A 6000-nucleotide genomic window follows, 5' to 3' on the forward strand; every position below is an offset into this window, starting at 1 on the left:
GTGTAGTGGTGAAGAATCCGCCTGCCAATGCAGAAGATGCGGGTGCCATCCCTGGGTCAGGAAGACCCCCTGGAGAAGCACCCCACTCCAGTATTCTTGCCTGCAAAATCCCATGGACAGAGGAGCCTGATGGGCTACAGTCTATGGGGTCACAGAGAGTGAGGCATGATGTAGCTAGCACACACAGGTACACCTAGGATACATAAGTGAACACAGTGATAAGGCTCCCTGGTGTCTTGGAGCTTATATCTTTGGTTCCACCATCAACTCTCTTATTCTTCATAAACGATTTCAAACATTCTCCTTGACAAACTTCCATTCCCTCAATCTCAGATGTGCTGGATGCCACTTCATAAAGGCAGTAAAAGCTACCAGAAGAGAACATTTTTGTCCCCAAAGTCAAAAACAATTACCACCTTTCTTCTCCTTCCTCCTTCCTGTTAGAGTGATAAAAGTTTCCCAGACGGTAGTCTTTGAGTTTCCCAGATGGGAAAGGTGCTTTTATTGCCCCAGGCATGTATATTTCGGTCTATTTTGTGCCTTCTAGCTGAATTAGCTATTTTCTTCCAGAACATGCATCACTGTTCTATTTCCAGTCTCAGGTGCTTAGGCTTTACTTGGTACTCAAGAGCCATTTGGGAAACTAATGAGGAATGAGGCGGCTGGCTGGAGAGGGGCCCCCCCACAGCATGTCCTGGGACAGAGCCCCCAGAAAGGACCAGACTCTGAGGCATGCTCCCTCAGGCTGTCTACCAGAGGCCACCACAGCTTCCTCCTCAGGAACCGTGTTCTGCCTCTGTGGCTTCTGGAAGACAAGTGCTGGAGACTCGGCCTTATAGATTAGGTTTGGGCACAGCTCTCTGGACACGTGGGGAAACCTGCGGTGCACCCTGTCAGGGGGGTGCTGCTCTCAGTTCCTCTATCACGGCTCTGCAGCCAGGGCTCAGCTCCGTGGCCTCTGAAGCCACTCAACCCAGGGGAAGCCTTGGAACCTCAGCACACCTGTGCTCAGCCTCAGCCTCAGAACAGAAGCAGCGTTCTTCAAAGGGCTGCTTGTAGTCTGGGCCTGCTGGAGCAGGCACCTCCTTTCTCTGCTGCAGGTCCACGGAGATAACCATGGTAATGATATTTAACACAGAAAAATGCATATAATCCCCAAATCTCATCTACTAACTGGAGAATATTCATATATCCCAATAATGTAGTCGTGAAGAACAGAATAAATAGGCAAGCACTTTACACAAATTTAAGGCCTGGCCTGTTAGAGTTGCCACATAGACTTGGCAAATAACACTGTCCAGAGCCGCCCCCGCCCATCCACCCCATGCCCCTCAGTCCCAGTGCCAGGAAATATCAAGACTGGCCCAGGGAGACCTCAACAAGGCCCCTATCCACTAAAGTTGAGGGGCTGGCATCTCAAACTGTCTCTGTAGGATCAATATTCTTTTTGGATATGCTTTTATATAATTATACCAAAGGTATCACTGTACCTTCTATATATTTATCATGGAAATCTTTTCAAGGAAGTTCACATAGATTGTCCTAATTTTGTATCTGGGGTGTGATATAGTTTGTACTGATTACTTGATGCTTTTTTCAGATGTTTTTAAACTTAAGGATCAGAGAAGTTAGCATCTCCCAAATGGGGCCTCCTGGACAAAGGGATGTCTGCAGGCATATGAAGGAGCAGTGCCCAGGCTCCGATGCTAAGGCTGTGTCTAGCACAGAGGAGAAAACGCACAGCATGCTAGAAGCTCTTTCTGGAGCCCCTAAATCTTAGCAAGTTGTTTGGCAGATCAAAACTACTCTGTGAAATGTATAAGTAAATAATACAAATAATTCCAATGTTCATTTTACTTAACTTCAGACTACTCTGGTAACAGTATAGGTAAAATAATATTATAAAGACAAAGAGAACTTGTAAGGAAAAAATACAGTAAGGGATGGGAGAAGGGGATGTTTCCAGATTTTCAGACATAATTTTCAAAACACTTCACATCAAAAATTCCTCCCAGTGTTGGGATTAGGTTCAGGCAAGTTAGAAAGTTGCCTCAAATAGAGAGGGGGTGACAAACGACTTAGTAATGTGGAAAAAATATACATTAGTGCAACATTTTAAAAAATTAAAATTAATAATAAAAGTCTTGATAACAATATATAAAAATTATAAATAAAGACAAGATCTGGCCCCACAACTTAAAAAGTCTAAGAGGTGTACAAGGGCGGGGGGGGGGGGGTGCTGGGAGGGGCTTGTGGCACAAAGTTAAATTGTGACAAATTTCATGCATTCTATAAATTACTCACCAAAGAAATCTAAATGTCCCTGTTAAATATCTGGACACTTCTCACATAACATTGGTAAAAAGTGGTGTGATGTGTTTACCTGAGATACTGAAGCTTTTATAATGAAAAATTTTGGTCACTTTTCAGTCTCAATACACACAGAAGAATTTGATGAAAATTTTGATCCTGTCAACAGAGAGACACAGCCCCATAAAAATGTGCCAACAAGATGGCTATCACTGTTGTCAAAGAAAGATGGCAAAACATTGGACTGCCATAGAATTGTAATTTCAACTAGGGGACAGGAAAAATATGTCCTATAATTTGGAAATGCATTATGGATGAGATGGAGAAAAGAATTAATACGAATCAGAAATTCATATGCTGTCTCTCCAAAACTTTCAGCAAGCTAAAATTAAATTACAACAATTCTCTTGACTGAAAGTGAGATAAGCAAAGAAGTAATTCAAAAGTGAAGAAGAACTAAAAAGCCTCTTGAAAGTGAAAGAGGAGAGTGAAAAAGTTGGCTTAAAGCTCAACATTCAGAAAATGAAGATCATGGCATCTGGTCTCATCACTTCATGAGAAATAGATAGGGAAACAGTGGAAACAGTGTCAGACTTTATTTTGGGGGGCTCCAAAATCACTGCAGATGGTGATTGCAGCCATGAAATTAAAAGACACTTACTCCTTGGAAGAAAAGTTATGACCAACCTAGATAGCATGTTGAAGAGCAGAGATGTTACTTTGCCATCAAAGGTCCATCTAGTCAAAGCTATGGTTTTTCCAGTAGTCATGTATGGATGTGAGAGTTGGACTGTGAAGAAAGCTGAGCGCGGAAGAATTGATGCTTTTGAACTGTGGTGTTGGAGACGACCCTTGAGAGTCCCTTGGACTGCAAGGAGATCCAACCAGTCCATCCTAAAGGAGATCAGTCCTGGGTGTTCATTGGAAGGACTGATGCTAAAACTGAAACTCCAGTACTTTGGCCACCTCATGCGAAGAGTTGACTTATTGGAAAAGACTCTGATGCTGGGAGGGATTGAGGGCAGGAGGAGAAGGGGATACAGAGGATGAGATGGCTGGATGGCATCACCAACTCGATGGACGTAAGTTTGAGTAAACTCTGGGAGTTGGTGATGGACAAGGAGGCCTGGCGGGCTACGATTCATGGGGTTGCAAAGAGTCGGAGATGACTGAGCGACTGAACTGAACTGAATTCTGACAAAATTATTGTTCAATTTATCTTCAAAAGGTCAGTAAATTATAACAAATTCTGGTTTGTATATGAATAAAATGTTTAAAGTTAAAATAATCTGAATTTTAATACACACATGTTTCATACTTTTTAACTACTGTAACGCTGTAGGATTCTTTATGAGTTACCTGGGAAGCCCAAAAGTGAAAGTGTTAGTCTCTCAGTCCTGTCCAGCTGTTTGCGACCCCATGGACTGCAGCCCACCAGGCTCCTCTATCCATGGGGCTGTCCAGTCAAGAATAATGGAGGCGGTTGCCATTCCCTTCTCCAGGGGAACTTCCCAACCCAGAGATAGAACCCGGGTCTCCTGTATTGCAGGCAGATTCTTTACCGCTGAGCCACCAGGGAGGCCAAATTAATCATTAAAATTTAATAAAATCATTGTAATAATATTCATCTCCAGATTGGAGATGTCTTTCCCCTTTCCCCCAGAAATAACCCTTAATCTGAAAACACATCACAACATGCTCTGATTTCCAGCCGTCAATCATAGCACGAACGGGCACCGGTGTAAACCGCTCTGGCCAAAATCTCCTCCCAGGAAGGGGAGGGTGGACGCAGAGGCAGAAAATGCAGGAAATGCAAGGCTCTGAGCGAAGCCGCGGCAAAGTTCCCCTGGGCAGTCGGGTGGGAAAAGGAAGTTTACTCACGGCTCCCACGGCCCCAAGCGCTCCCTGAGCCCTGGCGGCGCCTCGCCGGGATCTCCGGGTGGATCAGGCGCTCGAGTTCGCGGCGCTGGAGGCGGGTCTCGCTGGGTGGGCGTTGTCTTCAGTGCGTCATGGCGAGTTCGGGCGCCCCCTCCCGGCCGCTGCGGCGTAGCGAGGGCAGCTTTGAGAGCTTTGTGGGTTGAGTTGGATGCCTGCGACTCAATTTCACTAAACCGCTGAGTTTGGGGATTCCTGGTTTCTCAGAGGATGGCAATGGTGATGATCACCATTCTCCAGGCCTGGAGAACATCATTCTTGTTGTCATCAGTGAAGGGGTTGGCAGCCACCTATGCTGCATATTTATCCAGCTGCTCTGAGGACCTTCCTGCAAAGAGATGCTTAATTAGGCCAGAATTGTCATTTTCGGCACTTTCCTCATTTTTGTTTCCACGCAAAAACTTTCCCTGTATATTTCTGGCATCAGAGAATGTCACAGCTTCGATGCTTCTTTTGTGTTATTACACTGGAAATGAAATACACTCATGGAAAAGTCTCAGTCCAACAGGATGTATTCATCTAAATGAGTCAACTCAGGTTGAAATAAAGTCCAAAGCTCAATCTAACTCTCTTCTTTAAGTCTAATAAGAAAACTTAAGAGCTGTGACCCCGTACTCTACTTTGACAGTTTTTAAACTGCACCAAAATATATCTAGCCACAACTCTCTGTATTTCTTTTTAAGATCTAATACATAAGGTTTGAATTCTTCCACAATTATTAACAGGACCATAGCTCTCATTTTCTGATGGTCTACAGATAATAGTAGTATAATATTGAACATGGGTTAATTCATACAGTTTTCTTCATTCTGTCACCCAAATATGCTGACTGCATAAATATCTGACGATGTGGATTCCAGGACAGTCAGGCAGGGATGATGGCTGCCCTCCTGGGAGCAGGGGCGAGGACATCGGAGGCAGGATGAGAGGAATGAGGCAGCAGGAGGTCAGAGCATCTGAGGGCCAGTACTCAGCGCTGATGAAGAGGAGGGACTGCGAGCAGCAGGAAGCTCTACTTTCAGACAATCTGGGGCTCCTGAGCGTAACTGAGATCAGACTTTCATTTCCTCTTCTAAAAAATCAAGACAACTTCAGTAGTGGTCACAGAGGATATCATGTTCATCAAATATAAAGTTTGCAAATTACAGGCTGAGAATCTGAACGTAATGAATGATAGTAGCCTTTCATATCAATATAACCAATAGTAATGTCTTTAGTCCATTCTCAGTTCAACCAGGAGAAGCTCTGACTGTAAGGCCTTTAACACTGTCAGGGGTCTGCATGTTGAGGCCCCCAGTGCAAACTCTAGGAGAGGGGGCTGCCCATAGGACTGTGAAGAAACAGAGCCCAAGAGTCCAGTCTTAGAGAAGTGCCTGGAACATTCTGGAAAATAATCTTACAGCACTTGAATCCTTTTGCAGAGAACCAGCACCTCAGAAAATTGTCAAAATAAAAAAAACCTCACAAAAAAAACAAAACAAACAACAACAAAAAAAAAACATGGCTGCTCTGTGAAGAATACAAATGAGATAAACTGTCCCTTACCTCATCCTAAGTTGGTCTCAGACCACCTCTGGTAATATTATTTTCAGACGAAGATTTTTTTTAAGGGTTAAAGAGACCAGGAAATAGTTATACAACAAGACAGGGGAGAGGATGACAAGAAACAGGACATTTCTATACTTTTATCCAGGGAAGATGGCAACAGTACTTCTTAAGCTATTTCTTGGGTTAGTATTGGGGTAAACTAAGAAA

The 6000-nt window shown here is 43.9% G+C and overlaps 1 long non-coding RNA gene across 1 annotated transcript in view; it reads right to left on the reverse strand.

Annotated features, from left to right (window-relative positions):
- The window catches only part of LOC105608311 (uncharacterized), a 29607-nt gene extending 25313 nt beyond the window's left edge, over window positions 1-4294 (reverse strand). Inside the window, exon 1 of the long non-coding RNA XR_001434053.4 lies at window positions 4192-4294. This is a non-coding gene — a long non-coding RNA (uncharacterized LOC105608311). The remainder of the gene's footprint in view (window positions 1-4191) is intronic.
- Between the last annotated feature and the right edge of the window lie 1706 nt (window positions 4295-6000).

Source organism: Ovis aries, chromosome 2 (genome assembly GCF_016772045.2).
Source record: "Ovis aries strain OAR_USU_Benz2616 breed Rambouillet chromosome 2, ARS-UI_Ramb_v3.0, whole genome shotgun sequence".
NCBI lineage: Eukaryota > Metazoa > Chordata > Mammalia > Artiodactyla > Bovidae > Ovis > Ovis aries.